This window comes from Mastomys coucha, unplaced genomic scaffold (genome assembly GCF_008632895.1).
Source record: "Mastomys coucha isolate ucsf_1 unplaced genomic scaffold, UCSF_Mcou_1 pScaffold7, whole genome shotgun sequence".
NCBI classification, from domain to species: domain Eukaryota; kingdom Metazoa; phylum Chordata; class Mammalia; order Rodentia; family Muridae; genus Mastomys; species Mastomys coucha.
The window spans coordinates 10,975,380-10,993,119 of NW_022196913.1; the positions used below are offsets into that span (position 1 = coordinate 10,975,380).

General features: G+C 39.7%; 2 long non-coding RNA genes across 2 annotated transcripts; one reads left to right on the plus strand and one right to left on the minus strand.

Moving 5' to 3' along the window:
* Positions 1–787: 787 nt before the first annotated feature.
* On the plus strand, positions 788–1,833 carry LOC116082806. The gene is made up of 2 exons (XR_004115443.1): positions 788–988; positions 1,680–1,833. It is a non-coding gene; the product is annotated as an uncharacterized LOC116082806 (long non-coding RNA).
* A 4,002-nt stretch (positions 1,834–5,835) lies between these two features.
* On the minus strand, positions 5,836–8,201 carry LOC116082720. The gene is made up of 2 exons (XR_004115402.1): positions 8,126–8,201; positions 5,836–5,974 (listed from the first exon to the last, which is right to left on the minus strand). It is a non-coding gene; the product is annotated as an uncharacterized LOC116082720 (long non-coding RNA).
* Between the last annotated feature and the right edge of the window lie 9,539 nt (positions 8,202–17,740).

Genomic DNA, 17,740 nt, shown 5'->3' on the forward strand with positions numbered 1-17,740 from the left:
GAGAGAAGATCAGAAATCCAGGATCATTTTCAGTTACAAAGGGAGTTCAAGGCCAGCCTGGGCAACATCAGACCCTCCCTCAAAACTACAACAGCAGCAATAACAATCAATAGTTATTAGGACCAGATACTGCAAAAACAAATAGACAGTATAGGAGGAGCTAATAAAAAGTCTAGCTAAAATTTAGAAAACACAAATGGAGACCTTGCCTGTTTGTTTCCAGTCAGGAAATGTGAAGGATTACTACCAATTTCCACATGTTTTTATAAAGATGACTATTGACCTTATTGACCTTGTGCCACCCAGTTCCTAGCAGAGATTAAAAAAAGTCAGTAGAGGAGATGCTAGCAAGATTTTATGTAGTTGGAGATAATAAATCACTTGCAACATTTCAAAAACAAAAGAAAAGAAACCAAATTTGAAAACTGAAGATGATAACATAAAAATTATTTTTCCTATTCATCAAACTATAAGAAAACCCTGAGAAGTTCATGGCTTTTTGTCATTTTATTACAATGACTTCATATTCTATCTATTAAGTACAATCATAAATTACTTTTTAACATCATCTGGGAGTATAAGGGTTATTGATCACACCTTAGACTGAAGTCCTTTATGTTCAAATATCCCAATTCTCCTGAATTACATAAGGCTATTATTTTATAACTCAGGTATTTCTGTAGCTACTCTACCCATGATCTTGCTGGATTGTAGGATACTTGTTCTTTAAATGTGTCTATTTAAGTGTAGATGCTGTTCTTAGACCTGCCTCCCATCCCAAGGAGTCCATTCTGTATGGGATGACTGAGAAAGAATGTGGTGATTCACCTCACCTCACACCCTGCAATGGTCCATGAGTCAGAAGGGTACCTGGGCGTGGCCTTCTACTGAGCCTCTACTTTCAATGCTCGTTATCCCTGTTCTGGGAAAATCAGTGAAGCTTCAGCAACGACAGCCTGACAGGATTCCTTGAGCTTGAGCTTCTGAGGTATGTGTACAAGACACCACACCCTCCTTCTTGGAAAAGGAAGGACCCTACTGACAAGGATGATAGATATGCAAGGAGTGTCCTTCTAAATATATATTGTTGGGTAATGTCTTATCTCATAGGAGGAAGAATGGATAGACAGAGTGATTTGGACATGGAGACCTGTGTTTTAATTGATGTGTCACCAGCCACTCTTGGCCTATTTGTGTTCTTAGTAAAATATATGAGTATAGAAATATTCTCACACTCCAAAACATTGTTGGGATCATATGATACGTGTACTCGGCAAATATTAATTTTCTCTCCTTTATTGTTTACAGAACGTAACTGTTCTAGAGGAAAAGAAAGAATTATTCAGGGAAAAAGAATGCTCTGGATGGTAGTAACTAGACAGAGTGAAACACTACTGGAAAGTGTCGCTCACTGTCCTCCCATTGCAGGTTCTGTTTAGTGTGTTGGAGTCTTGAGCCCAGTGAGTGACAAGCAAGGAAATGACAACTCTTTCACATCAGTTATGCAGATGAGCATCAGGGAGATTAATTTATTTCTGGAATAATTTGCTTGAGAGGTAGTTTGATCCTAGTGTTCATTGCTCTTGCAAATATGATTTTTATCTCATAGCTGATTCAACTACAGAGTTGTTAGTGTTTCCAATTTCCAGAGAATTTGTGACTTGCTCAAACATTTGCAGGCCTCAATCCAGCCTATTCCTCTGCCTGTTTCTGCTAAGACAAGTACAAGCCTGCCTTCCAATGACCTCCAATCAAAACCAATCAAATCTACAAAGTTAATTGTAGTATTGCCTAAGCACTCAGAGGCCCAATAAATAATGAATGCTTATTAAACCATATTGACATGATAAATATTTTACATGGTGTGTTTATAACCCTGCAAGCCAGGGCTTGGAGGTTTCTTCTCATTTGCGGTGCCCCAACTTGCTGTGTTCTTGATGAAGAGAAAAATAAATGAACAAACAAAATCTTACACGCAAAAGCAGGTCGGTAGGAGGGTCATATGCAAATTACAGGCTTCAACTCTGCTACTGGGTTCCCAAGACTGAAGAGCAGGGGCTGGAGAGTGTTACCAGGCTCCAGGGATGTGGCAGTAACTTTTAGCTTTCCAGGGATGATAGAAAGCTAACAGTGACTAGTCTCTTGTTTTTCCAAAATACAGTGGTTTGCAGAAAGGGTAAAAATGCAAAGATGAATTTCTAGGAGTTGCAAAAAAAAAAAAAAAAAGTAGCCTGCACATATACCCATGTTTTCTAATAATATTGACATGACAGATTATGATTGAGTTAAAGGCTCAGTCACCTGAAATAGGGAATTTGAACTGATGGGATGGCTGGAAACTGTTGCTTAATTTAGGTAGTCTTGAATTTCTAATAATTTGTCAATTCTTAAATTGTGTGTGTGCATGTGTGTGTGTATTGCATGGAGTATGGGCACACGTGTGACAGTGCATATGGAAAGTTCAGAGAGTAACTTTTGGGAACTGACTCTCAGGAGCTTCTGATGTTGTCTGTCTGTCTCTGCTCTTCTCTGTAGGAGTACTGGGATTGTAGGTAGACTTCTCTTTCCCTGGCTTTTTATGTGGACTGAAGGCATCTACCTCAAGTTGTTTGGCCATCTTCCTGGCTCTCAAATGTACTTATTTATTGCCTAAAATTCCTTCCAGCAGAGACTGTTAACCTTATGTCTAACTATTTCTGAGGAAAGTCCTAATACTGTTCATCTAAAATGACACAAAATGTTGGATATAAGGTTTTCTTAAAAAAAAAAATACATGAGAAAAATATATGAGCAGTGTGTGGTGCTTTATGCCTGCAATCCCAGCCCTTGGGAACATGAAGCAAGAGGTTGGTCATGAGTTCATATTTAGTCTGAATGATAGAGCCAGTTTGAGGCCAGTTTGGGCTGTATAATAATATTCATTTATATGTGAATGTTATATATAAATGAATGCCAGAATGAAAATCTTGAGCTAAGTAGAAACAGGTTATACCAGGTAAACAGTCTTTCAGTTGAAACTTTTAGTGGATAAAAATCTTCACGGTGCATTTCATGCAAAGTAAGGGGAAGTGAGGCATAGTTACCATTTTATTGCTCTAGGAGTCAATTTTAAATCAAGAGGCAGAAACCACGATGACTCAAGAGATCTTGAAGAAAAAAAACCAGTCTCTTGGAGAACTGTGTGTTTTTCTATAGCCTGAATGGAGCGAAAGCTGTGATTAAGGATCTATAAGTTTTATTTGCAGACTTTCAGTTCTGCCCTAACTTGGTTGAAACCATGGGTTCCGTCTTTCATTTCCTGTAACAAGTTTATTGCTGAGACCAGCTTCTGGACATTTCTATGCAGCTCTGATGACTGACCACTACACTAAGACCATCAAGGTCCTCCCAGTGTCTTGTAGCAGGGCCATTTGGGGGGCAACCGTGTTTTAATGGAGGTCTTCAGTTCATTTGGGGGCTCATTTAGAGGGAGAAGTGAGTGCTGTAACTGGGAGAGTTTGTGTTAGTGGTGTGTGCAGTCTCTCTCACACCCTCATGCATAACCAGAGGTCTGAGAGCAAATGAGGAAGGAGTAAATGCAAAAGGTTGTCACTTCAGCTGCACATGGAGCTGTGGCTGAAACACAAACTGACCAAGAAAGGCTTAGAGGAAGTTGAAAGTCATCAGATGTTTCCAGTTCAGATGAAAAGCTAGAGGAAAAGGAAAATTAAAAGAAATGGAAAGAGAGAGACCGAGAGAAAGAGAGAGAGAAGAAAAGAAAGGAGAGATGAAAAGGAGAAGAAAGGAAGGAAGGAGGATGGAAGGGAGGAAAGAAGAAAGGGAAGAAGGAGGGAGGGAGGAAGGAGGGAAGGACAAAGGGAACAAGGGAGAAGGAAGAAAAGAAGGAAGGAAAGATAGAAGGGAAAGGAAAAGGGGAGTATGCTTCTCTGCTCTTGAGAATGAAGAGATTGGCCTTCACTAGTCTCAGGTTCTCTCATTCATAGGGCCAAATTATTGATTTGAAAAAGCAATACTGGCTTGAGTTTGTGGAAGTGTGATGTTCACTCAGGGTGAAGGCATTAAAGGAGACCCAACTTCACTTTCTTCTGTGCAGTTTGTGTCATCAGTTTCCAAGGATCTTTAACAGGACCACAGGTCATTTGATCTTATTCAACTGGACCTTCAGAATTGTCTGGATCATATTTAGAAATAAAAATTTTAAAAAATCTTTTAAAAAATTGCTAATACCCCAATTAAGCAAAAGTGGAGAACAACCAAGAATGCAATGTCTCTGGTCAATAGTCCTTGATGCTGCAACCTGAAACTTGTCCATTGCTGCATCTTGAGTTCTAAGTCTCCTCCCAAGAAAAGTGCCTGAGAGGAAAAGGGAAGAGGCAGGAAGTGCTCCTGCACAAATCCTTGTACGTTTTCAGATGAGTGGAATGTGATATATATAAACTCCTTGCTCCAGAAACACTGGAGAGCTTGGGGACAATGTGTAGGCAGGGAGAAATATATATGTATTTCTGCTGCACAAAACAAAACAATACAAAATGTTTTTGTGTGTGTGTGTTACTTAGAAATCTTGACCAGTTGTATATGTATATGTATATACATATACATATGTATGTGTATATATATATTTATAAATCATACCTGTACCTAAACTTTCTGTCAGCAGGAGCCAGCTCAAGGACCATGACCATAACTCACCATTTCATTTTCGATTGCTTTCCTTAGTCACCTGGCTTTCACTACTCTCCCTTTATCCTCTAGTATCTCTTAGTACTACATTTCCCTGTCAAGATTCTCTCCTACATTCTTCTAGATGCAGGCTCCAAATGTAGCCTACAGATTCAGATACCATTTAGGCCACTTGGCCACTCTTTTCAAAATATACTTTTAGCTCTGTCATGAGAGGGTTATGAGAGGAAACTTTGGCATAGAGTTTCTCCTGTACAACTGACATGTAGATGTTGTTTTGTGCTGGGCATATGCTCAGTAGGTAGAGAGCTGGCATAGCATAGCATAGGCCGAGAATTTAATCCCTAGTACTACCTTAAACCAAGGTAATGTTCATGAGCCTGTAGAGCCAGGACTCCAAGGATGAAAACAAGAAGGTTAAGGAGTTCTGGGTCACCACAATTCTCAGCTTCAGTTCACCCAGTTCCTGGGCAACCTGGGGTATCTGAGATCTTGTCTCTAAACAACAGAATTGACTTTGCTAAATAAGCTATTTTCTATACTCCTGCTCATCTGTTTTGTGTTTTTCCCTACATCTCTCCAACACTTTGCATCTTTCTATCCCACCTATTTTCCTTATATATTAGAAACTTCAGATTGCTAGAACTTGACACCCTATTTTGAACTGCCATAGGAGGAAGGATGGCACACATCGGCTGCTATGGCAGGTCTGTTGAGTCATTTTGTTCTCTGTGGTTCTGAGAAGTGTAAGCATGGTGAGGGGGTTGTTAGCACACTGCTTCTTAGAATCACCCTTTTCTACTAATGATGACAAACGACACTTTCATGAACAATACTGGAGTAGGCACTTTATTTCAAAAGCTAATTTGCTGTTGCCATGGTGAAAACAAACACACACACACAGAGAACAACAAAAACCAAACTAACCAACCAAACAAAGCAAATTAAAAAGTAAGATTGGTAGGGATAGACAGAAACAAAAAACAAAACAAAACAATACAAAATGTTTGTGTGTGTGTGTGTGTTACTTAGAAATCTTGACCAGTCGTTATTAATACTTTGTGGGTCTGGGAGAGCACTCATTTGGTAAAGTGCTTGCCTCGTGAGTGTGAGGATGAGGCTTGATTTCTAGAACTAACATAAAAAGCCAGGCACGTCCAATGCTCTCTTTAATCCCAGTGTTAGGTAGGCAAAGAAAAGTGAGTCCCTGGAGATGGTTGATCAGTCAGCTTAGTCTATCTGGCAAGATCCAGGCTGGTGATAGACTCTGTCACAAAGAAGACAGATGCACCTGAAAAACAGAACAGAGAATTGTTCTCTGGTTTTCATATGCATGTCAAAATATACACACGTACATCCTTACCACATCCCATACCCGTAAAGATTGGGTGTATTATTGCCTTAAAGCAGAAGGGGGGTTTTCTTGTGATATGATTGGATCTCACATGAAAGACACACAGAGACCCCCTAGGACTCTTCAGCATTCTTTCCTAGTTTCTCCCTTATGGCACCTTAGTGAAGGACAATTGTTCCTCTAGGAGAATACAGGGGCAGATGTATGCTAGCTCATTGTAGGGTCACCTAGGAGACTGCTGTTTTGTTGCAAAGCTGCATACACATGGCCCAATAAAGCTGGAGCAAGCAGGAGACAAGAAAGCCCGAAAGGATGCTGCTGCTCTTGTTTTTGGGTTTTGTTTGTTTGTTTTGCTTTTTTTTTGCCTAGAAAATACAAAGTTCCTCGTTTTTCATCTCCCTTCACATATTTATTGGATTTTTCACATTATTCCATTTGCTTAAAGTTCCAGAGAATAAACATAATAACACCATTGATTGAAATAATTAAAATAGATAGCTTCAATAACAGCAGAAACAAACAGCAATGAGGCGGCTGACTTTTCTTTTATCATTCTCTTGGGAGGCTACGTTTTCAAAAGCCAGGATATTCTGTTATTGGAAATGGCAATGTCACAAGGACCTGCCTTGCTCTTCAGAGATCTAAGCACCTGGAAAAGACTCCATTGTGGTCCTTCATTTGTGACAGGAAGTCTTCTCCTTCTGGAAGCTCATTCTGTGAGTTTAATTACATCTTACAGGTCCTTCCATAGTCTTGGTGTTTGCCTCCTAGTAAATGAATTAGCTTCAGACATTCATGCATGATGAATAATAGAGAATTCTATTTTCCTTTTAGGGAAAACTACACTTACTGAGAAAATCTCTAAAATACATCACTTGATCAACCAACCAAGAACATTAACACATAAGGGGAAAATCAAAATATAAGGATACACCCTGTCCCCAGTTGAAAGGGCCCTTCCAAGGCATAGAGTTGCGGATCCTGGAAGAAGAACTTCGAAGTAGGGTTCTCCTTAAGGAAATGGTGATTTCTGCAAATAGGCAGCAATTTCACAGAATGCCCTTCCTTTGTCCTAGCTGATTTCTGGTTAATTTGAGTTTTCTTCTTATGTGTATGAGTGTGTCTCTGTATATACCCCTGAGTATACAGTTGCATTGGTGTGTGTTTGTGTGTGTGTGCACATATGTGTATGCCAGAGGATTCTTGAGCATCATTCCTTAGACACCACTGAAAATGTTATACTTCCCCAAGTAGGGTAGGCTGGCTGGCCAGGTAGCCCAGGCAGATCTTTCTATCTGTTCTTTGCCAGCTCTGGGATCACAAGTATGCATCACTATCCCCATCTTTGTTGGCTTTATATGGATTCTAAGGATCAAATTCAGGGCCTCACATTAGTAAGGCAAGCGCTTCCCAGCCCGAGTCACATGCCCAGTCCCTGGTCTTTTCTCTTCAGTAAGGATTTCTCCTCTACTACCACTGGTCCCCATTGTGTTACATGAGTTAAACATTTATCCTAGATGCTCCTTCATCCAGCCTTTATCTATTATTGTCCTGGTGGTATCCACATTTGAGCTAGGAAGAAACATTTTTCTCTTTCATACCTCTTCCCTTCAAAGACAGTCCTGGTGGTTTAGGATTCCAGAAGCTTAAGAATCCTGACAATGGGAAGGAATGTGGTTGTTTAGGAGCCCAGATACTCTTCCAGACCCCTAAAGAATTGCTGATAACAGCCTTCAATGAAGCTTCAGGCTATAGCCAAATCAGCTAATCTCATCTCTGGCTGTCTGAAGATCAGGACCCCCCAGGATAAGCCAGGCAAGCAACCTAAAGGACTTTGGTAGCTCGACATCAGAGGCTCTTCAGAATCTCTTTGAAGTTTGGGGCCTGATAAAGGAGCCAGGTCTCTAGGTTTGTTGTTTAACATGGGCCTTGCAGCTTAGCTTGGCGACAGGTTCTTTCTGCCTGGATTAATAATCACCTGAGCATGTAGGGTAGGGATGCCACCAAAGACAATAGAGATGAAAACATCTACTCGGATATTGGGGTGAATGAAGATAAATGTGGATTGTTTCTATGGAAGACCCTCACCTCGCTCATCATATGTAGGTTGTTTATTTGAACAGCCAGATAGCACTGCCAGCTGTACCTCTGGGCTGTCTCCTGGTGGCTGGCTATCTGTATGCATTGTGTGTTTCTGCTCAGCTCAGCTGTGTGAGTCACAATGGTCCCATCTCAGACAGACAGTGATTAGGTCTATGACTCAAATAGCACCGCGCATTCCTTTTTGTCTGCGCAGGATTGTACTACCTGATACCACAAGTAACAGCTCAACCTGCCGAGGCAATCACTTTGATTTTTATAAAGTTCTTTGCATGAATCACAGCAGAGAATGACAAGAAAAAAAAAAGAATTTTTTTTTCAGTATTCAACTCAGCAAGAACCGTCGAGCAAATATTTCATTTCTAAGTAAGTTGTCTTAGACTCTCCTTGGGCACGTTATAAAGTGAAGTTTGAAGGATGATGTCATAATATAAGCGTTCCTGCACTAGATAGTAAATGGGAGCATGGTTGTGACTCAGCAGGAACCAGACTGTTTGTCTCGCAGAGTTCAAAGTCTGCTATCCTGCACAGTGGGCCCTTCTCCTGGTGGGAATGTGGATTGCATACCCACAACATCCTCAGGTCTGTGTTCTCTCAACAAAGGCCATCTGTGGAGGAGGCACAAAAAAAAGTAGGAATCCTGAGAATTCTTTTATTCAACTCCAGAGACCCCATATCAATATGTTATTTTTGTTGGGACAGTTTGGGTTTTCATTCATTGCCAATCAGAATTCAGGTATGCAGCTCAAATCTTCAGAAACCATAGTGAAGAACTAATCAAGGCTGACTCTAAGTAAGACAGCACATGTGTTCACATTATTTTATACTCTTGGTGGCACTGACATAGATGTAATTAATGCTCTGTTAGATAAGGAAACTGATGTTGAGGCTGGGGTTACATAGTATCACACATTACTGGATTCTACTTACAAACCAACAAATTAATGTTTATCATCACAGGCACACTGTTTTTCCATTCTCGTAAAAAATAGACCTAATAGACAAGAAAACAATGCTTTGTATGAGCTGACTTCAGATCAATGTCTAGAAATAACTTAAAGGCCCAGGATTATATGTATAGAAACATTTTCTATATATGTGATATACTTTTTGTACAATTTATATATTAATTGTGTTAATATATTAGACTTTTTTTGGCCTCTTTCTTTTCTGGTTCCTTCACTCCCCTTTTCCTCCAACTCTTCTACCATCCTTTCCTTCACTTTGCTCCAACTCTTCTACCATCCTTTCCTTCACTTTCCTCCAACTCTTCTACCATCCTTTCCTTCACTTTCCTCCAACTCTTCTACCATCCTTTCCTTCATCTGCTTCCCCTTTCTCCTCCTTTTCCTTCTGGGTTTCTTTCCTTCCTTCCTTCTTCCTTTTTGACAAAATCTCATGTGTTCCAGTCAGCCCTCACAATTTGCTATGTAAGCTAGGATGACCTTAAATGTCTCATCCTTTTTTCCTTACCTCTGCAAGCAATGCTGAGATTATAGGCCAGGACCACCATGCCCACTCGTCATTGTCCTCTTCCTCCTCCTTCTACCTCCTTTCTTCTTTTTCTTGTTCTTCTCCTCCACCTCCTCATCCTCATTCTTACTCTTACTTTTATACTTCGTTTGTTTTGTAGTGGGAATGGCATGCAGGACTTCATACACGCCCACCAAGCAAGCACTTTACCCACTGAGCTACTTTTCTAGCCCCTTTTCACTTTTGTCTTATTCCACTTATAGTGTGACAATAAGATGGGAGTTTAAAGATTAAGTAGTGATTTTTTACCACTCATAGGTGGGAACTCCAAGACCAAGGTTGTCAGATACACTGATTCATTGGGAACCTATTTTCTGGTTCTTGTATTTTCTTTCAGTGCTAAGAATCATACTTGGGCCTGTACATGCCAGGCAAGTACAGACAAGTCCTCTCCCACTGAGCTGCTCACTTCCCGGGTTCATTCACAGTCCACTTCCTGTTCTTGTTTCTTGCCTCTTTGATGGTGACTTTTGTGTCTTTGACCTTATGGAAGTAGTGAGAGAACTTTACTTGGCCTTTATTCTGAAAGCATGGATTCCCTCTGGAAGGATGCTCCTGCATGAGACCTCAGTACCATTCAAAAGCCCTACCTTTTTTTTAAAAAAGATTTATTTATTATTATATGTAAGTATAATATATTCTGTTACATATATTATATTATATATTACATATATTATATTATATATTATAATTATATATTACTATATAATTATAATTATAAATATAATTAATATTATTTATATTATTATTTATAATTTATATTTATATATAAAATTTATATTATTTATAATATAAATAATTATCTTATAAATATAATTATATTATATATATTATAATATACTATATGTAAGTAAAGTATATTCTGTTGCTATCTTCAGACACACCAGAAGAGGCTGTCAGATCTCATTACGGATGGTTGTGAGCCACCATGTGGTTGCTGGGATTTGAACTCAGGACCTTCGGAAGAACAGTCAGTGCTCTTAACAGATGAGCCATCTCACCAGCCCCAAGCCCTACCTTTTAAAGCCATCATTTTGCAGGTTAGGATTTCAACATATGAATTTTGAGGTAGTAGCAAACACTCTGTCCATAACATGTCCATATATTTCATATAGGTATTCTATATCTGACATTATGGCTCAGGTAATTCGTTGTTGTGGGAAACTGTCTTATGTGTAGTATGATGTTAAAAGATATCTTTGACTTTCATGTTCTAAATGCTAGAGACTCTTGTTTTAATTTTTAAAAATCTAAACTATCTCTAGATACTTCCAAGTATCTCTTTCTTAAGTAGAATCAGAAGCAAAATCCTTAGAGATGAGAACCATTGTTCATGTCTTTGTGTAGTCCTAGTCCTGAGAGCACACATCTTAGTGCAAAATATTGAATGGATTGGTGGTCAATACGCAAAGGGCTGCTTGCTGGCCACTAGGAAAGTGGACTCCTTTTCTGTCTTCAGCCCTTACCATTAGTAACTTGAACAACCTCTTGAGGGCTCATTGTAATTTTTGTTTAGTTTGTTCGCTTATTTAGTTATTTTTCCTTTTTTATAAACTGTACAAGGCATTTACATCCTATGCTGAAGCCTGACGCCTGTTCTGGATTGCTTGGTACTTTGTAAAATAAAACTGTGTTCCTAAACAAGGTCTTAAAAGATTACATGACAGTTTGGGCCAGGCCAAAAGACCCCTTTCTAGTCAAATTTCTCTTCCTTCCCAAGATTAAAAAAAAATCTGGATATTACTTTTTATCTATAGTTACCACTAGACTGAATTCATGTTTCTTCTTTTGAAATATTTAGAAAAATAATTTTATAGGACACTGCCTTTCATAGAGTATGATTTTCTCTTGTTCTCAAAACAGCTTTATTAAGGAAACCATATGGTATAATATCTAAAGCACATGTTGGGACATTTTATCTTGGATTTTGTGATTCATTGCAAAGAGCCTTGAGCATGGTGGCTGACGTGACAAGGTGGGCATCATGTGACTCAGATCCACTCCCATATTTCCGAAGGCCTTGGAGGTTGATCAGGAGTGCCTCCAAGCACCTGTTTCCCCCAACCACAGTATCTCTTTCACCTCCTGCTGTCATCTCCATACAATGTAGATCCATCATGCAGGGATTTCTCCACAGGGTTCTGTCTTTTAGCATATGATCTCCTGGGATGATTTGTTACTCCTTCCAGTTGAAAGGTCACCTGCTCCATGGGGATCAACCTTTGAGACAGTTGCCACGAGTGGAAGACTCATGTGTTTAATATCTGAACTTGGCCTATGTTAAGTTTTTGTATTCTTGTTGACTTTTTGTCAGAAATTGGTATATTCTATGTAGGCTTAGAAGATGAGTTCGACATAAGTAGGATCCCAACCATTTTGCTAAAGTCTTTTAAAGGGAAGACTAATTTGAAATGAGTTATTCTGTGTTGCTTTCAAGCAAGGAGAGGAAATGTTACTACTATTGGGTAATATGATGGAAAACATTTCTTTCTGTGAAAGAGACTATGAGTAAATTTAATAGGAATGCAGCTTAAAATAACAATACATCCCCAATATCATGTGCAAAAGATATTATTGATAAAAAATGTAATAATGAGAATTCATAACAAAGGAAAAATGTTGAAAAAATTTTGCATACAAGGAAAATCAACTACTATAATATTTTTTTAGCTGTGACACTCAAAAGTACTTTAAACATTATATAAATCTATAATTTTTTTCTTAGCCAATTATATGACTTTTTGTATCAGTAAAATATGATGTTATTCATTGTCTTTGTAATTGACTTAGACTCGATGTTAAACTTTTGGAGGGCAGCCTTATAAAATCAAACAATTTAGTACCATTTTCTTAGCTCTAATACAGTTTGATAGCACGAGCTTGATTTGCTTTCTCATTTTTCTCCATTTGAATGAAAGTAAATGGAAATATTTGGAACAGCACCAGAACTCATAAATTTCCCAACTGAAAGCTCTTACAGCAAGACTCATACAGCTGATCTCAGAGGCTGGGAGGAACCTGGTTGTAGGAATTAGACTTCACTGGACCCAGCAACAAAACATACAGTAAAAGCCAATGTCTTCAATCACCCTTGAAAGGATGCAATGCAGAAGGGAGTCAGGCAGTCTGGAGTCCCAGCAGGGTGCAGAGGCCTTTCTTTATTTCTGAACTGTGGATACACACACACACACACACACACACACACACACACACCACATGTATTTTCTTAGTTATAAATCATTTTTTATTTTCAAGCATGCTCCACATTTATCTACAACCTCAATTTCGTTTGATGCAGGAACATAATAGAAGTACAGAAAGCATTGCCACTTATGTTTATTAATGAAGAAGTATACTTTTGTCATTTCTATCAACTGCGTTCACTCTCGCTCCACTTCCTTCTGCCTATCCTTTTAGTACCTTGCAAAGAATACCAAATACTCACTGGATAGTGTGTTTAGAGTAAATACTCTTTTTTATGGGTCATACCCTGGCATTTTACAAATATAAATGGAGATACAAAATAAGCAATATGCTAGAAAATGTGATACTTTGTACCCATCCCAGGATAAATGAAAAAATTGAATAAATAGGTGATTGGTGTGCAGATGATGAGTTAGTAAATAAGTAGGTAGATAGTAGGTAGACGCTTAGGTAACTATGTGAAAGATGTTAAACAGATAACTATAAAATAAATACAGTAACTAGATAACTGACTTGCAGATAGATAGTAGATAACAGATAATAGAGATGCTGACAGCTAGTTGATAAATAGGTGATATTTGATATTTTATAGATAAATAGATGATAGATATATAGATGGATGGTTAAGTAGATAGATGATAGATAAGATATACAGATGGACAGAGTACCATAATATTGGAAATATTATGGTGGAAATGATCAGAGAAAGGCCATACAAAGAAGCAGGGAGGTAAAAGAAAATTGATGAACTTGCCCAGTTCAGTGAGCTTTTCTAGTTTTTAAGTTATCCTAGGAAGTGCTTTTTTATACATATGTTAGTCAAATGTTCCTTAAAAAGTCAAGCTTCAGCACAAAGACATTTTAAAATTTTTGGTAAATAAATATCAGCAATCAAATAATTCCTCGAACACAGAACTGTCTCCAGTCCTGAAAGAGGGCTAAATGATGGATGAGCTGCTCTGGGGAGAGAGAAAGGAGGCCTCTTTGTCTCCTTTAGAGCTAATTTGATTTGTGGAAAGCTCAGTCTCAGAGCCTTGGGAGAAGCCTTATGTGAGGACTGTGATGCCTGAGCCGCCCCCTTCCCTGGTGGCCAGGGGCGTTGACCCTACCTAGGTGCCCAGCAGCTGAGCAGAGGGTCAGCTGCCAGGCTGAAATGTGTTACTTGTTTGGATGTCTCCCTGATGCTGTGAAATGGCCTCTCAAGAGGCATGGAATGCAATTTTAGACTTGGTCTTAAACCCCAAGGATGATGTCAGGTTCCCTACCACTTAATTTCTCTCCTTAAAACATCTCTATGAACTTAATCAATGGGGAAACAGCTGTCAAACTTGTCTTATCAGAATCAAATCTTGAGTGGCCAGATTCAATTTTATTTTGAATTCCTGATGTTACTTATTTTATTAGATGAAGCTTCCTACTGTCCCAGCCCTGTTCCCTGACCGCACTCCCAAAGCTCAGAACAACTATTTTTAGATCCAGGCAAGCCCCAGAGCATCAGTCGGTAAATTATTAGCTGTGATTTTAAAAATAGTCCTGGAGACACATTGGGAACATGTGATTTCTCCCTAGCATATGGACTTGAGTTCACATCCCACCTTTACAATGCAGATCTCCAGAAATAGAACGGCAGGCAGCATGGAATGCTGCCCACACCTGATGCTCCTGGACTGAGTGGAAGCTTGGAAAGTTCTCGTTGGGTAATAGTAATATAGTTATGCTTCCTTCTACCTTGGTAGAGAAATGCTCATATGCAAGAATAAAAATCCTGTCTCTCACTCCCACGTGACAAAGGTAGATTCATTATCCAGTGATGGAGGGAGTGAGAAGGAAAGAGGGAGGGAGGAAGGGAGAGAGAGAATGAGGCAGGAGGGAGAGGGAGAAGGAAAGGGAGAGAAAGAATGTTCTATTTGGACTGTGCTCTTTCTCTCTCTCTCTCCCTCCCTCCTTGCTTCCCTCTCCCCCCTCTCTCTCTCTCTCCCTCCTTCCCTCCCTCCTTCCCTCCCTCTCTCCCTCCCTCCTTCCCTCTCTCTCTCTCTCCCTCCCTCCTTCCCTCTCTCTCTCCCTCCCTCCCTCCTTCCCTCCCTCTCTCTCTCTCTCCCTCCCTCCTTGCTTCCCTCTCCCCCCTCTCTCTCTCTCTCTTTCCTCCCTCCCTCCCTTCCCTCCCTCTCCTTTCATCTTAAGTTTTGAGCTGGGGATCTCTCACTGAACCTGAAGCTCACAGGGTCACACTGGCTGGCTGATGATCTCTCTGTACTGGTTTTGTCAAATGGCCACCATAGCACCTAGCATTTTACCTCAGTGCTAGGAATCCACACTTAGTTCCTCAGGCTGGCATGACAAACTGCTGACTAATGAAGCTACTTCCCATCTCTACTTTATATTTTTTCATATTTGAAACAAAATATTGATGGTAAGATGTGACATTTAGCTTATTAATCTCAGATACTACAAGGTTATTCTACATGATTAAGGTATACAAAGCAAACTCCCACGAGTGCTTGCTACATGTACTGATGCTTCATAAGCCAAACAATGTCAGATATGTACCATGTACTCTCCCAACATTACAATAAGGAAACTGAGGTGCTGAGACCATTAAAGACCTCCAGCAAATTGGCGACAAAATTATGAAGATGTGGTTTCTAGTCTCTCCAAGTAATTCTGTTTGGGCGATGTACCATTCTGCTTCCTGATGACAGAGAGCCATTAAATACGGTTCAGAATTCTCAGATCCTAAATGTCAGTTTCTGTGATGCCCCTGTATAGTCTGGCATGAGCCTTCTTTGCCAGACTTGCCGTTCGAGGCGTCATAGCCAACTACATTCGGGCCATGTGGATAAGAGCTAACTCTTAGCTGGCCTTAAAACTTTGTTATGAAGGAAAGGGAACACAGAGACCATCAGCAGCTTCAGGCTTGGAACAACTGGGACTAGGTTAAAGGAAACAGTCATCCATGCCAGATTTTAAGAGGAAGGTGTTTCGGAAGGGGAAGGGACAGATGCAAATGCCACCAGTATTGTTTGTTCAGCTTCAGGCAAGTTAGAGGTCAGCTTGCAGTTGTTGACAGGAGAGGTTTAGTGAGCAAAATACCTCTATCACTCAGTATTATCTTATAAAAATATTTACTAGGGTGTAAGTGTAGAACATTGTGCTACTAGCAAGGCAAATTCATTTTGAAACTCTAGTCCTGTTCCAGAAAACAATACTCAGGAAAAGACTGTACTGTTATCACACCATGGTGTGCATGTTTTGTTTTGGTTTGGTTTGGTTTTTTTGTTTTGTTTTGTTTTGCTAACTGTCTCTTTTTCTTTCTTTATTAGATATTTTTTTATTTACATGTCATATGATATCTCCTTTCCCAGTTTCCCCTCCAAAACAATAAAATAAAAAAATAAAATAAAATAAAACAAAAACAAAAACAAAAACAAAACTCTGTTCTCTCCCCATCCCCCTGCTCACCGTCCACCTTCTCCCACTTCCTGGCCCTCGCATTCCCCTACACTGGGGCATAGAACCTTCACAGGGTGGCATGTTTTGTTTTGCTTTTCTAAGTGATTGCCCATTGGCTCTGTACCCTGTTTAGAACATCTGATTTCATGAGTTACTAGAGTTAACAGACTATTTTATTATTCTGTAAACTTCTAAGATGTAAGTATAAATGATATTGTAAAAAGTAACATCACTTCTGAAAAAAATCAAAGTAAAGTCCTATCTTCCACTTAGGAATGCAGACTCCCCTCTATCTTTCCTGCTTGAGCACTTTCTTTATTATATAAGTTTCAAGGAGAAATGGGAGATTCATTCACCCAGAAGGGTTTGTTAGGAAGCAAAGGTAATTCTAATTCTTTGAAGGCTTCGGTATCCAGGGTTTCTCCCAATAAGAAGCGCCCACTAAAAAAGAAATGCATAGACTTCATGAGAAAAATAAGCTATGCTTTTGTGTCTGGTAAGTTCTAGAACCTTGCTATTGAGCCTTCTATATTTCATTGTACTCTATCGAGTAACCTTGTGGTAAACTCAGAAGCTATGGGGTAAAATTGTATATGCTCTGATCCTGAGGACCGTGCTGGACCTGGAGAGAGCCAGAAATATCACTTTGGTAGCAATGCCCTCCTTGCTTTACTCAAGTCCAGAAACATAAATAGAAGTGGAAATGAAATCCATTTCCACCTTGCCTAGCACATGGTCCCTCCTGGGATTATAGCCTCATTCACACAGGATTACGGCACCAGCCTCTTGGCTGAGTCCTCAGCCAATACTCTCTGCATTCGGTTTCCATCCTGCAGCACACCAAAGCCAGGCAGAGCTTCCCCAGATGCCATGTGTATCCTGCCATCCTTCAGCTTGACTGTCAAAGGCTATCCCTCTGGCCTGTTTCATTAGACTGTAATCCATCTATTTTTAAGGCACAGACACAGACTCCTGGTCCTCTCAGTATAAGTTGGTCTCCCAGGCTGCCTTTCTCCCATCCTGGTATCCTTGTGTTTCTGTCTCAAATGGTTTTGTCTATAGATTTCTAAGCCTGGCCAGAAGTTCCTTTGGGATGCCCTGGACAGTATCTGCATGCTTTTATCTATGCAGATGTGCACTGTATCAACATTGGCTCAATGCTTTTACTACAAATATTCTCACTAGTTTATAGACACCAGAAGCTTTATACCTAGTTTGTCAAAGCATCTTGGTTATCCACATTCAAATTAAAAAATCAACATGTGTTAAAGTGAGGTTCACTAAAGAGTTGGGGTTCTGTACCAACAGCATTAAACTGGTTTGGTCTCTGGGCTGTAGGGTGTGTATCTTGTGTGACATTTAGTCCGTGAAGGGTCAGATAAGAACTTTTGGGGTTGGTGAGCATGCCCTGATGAG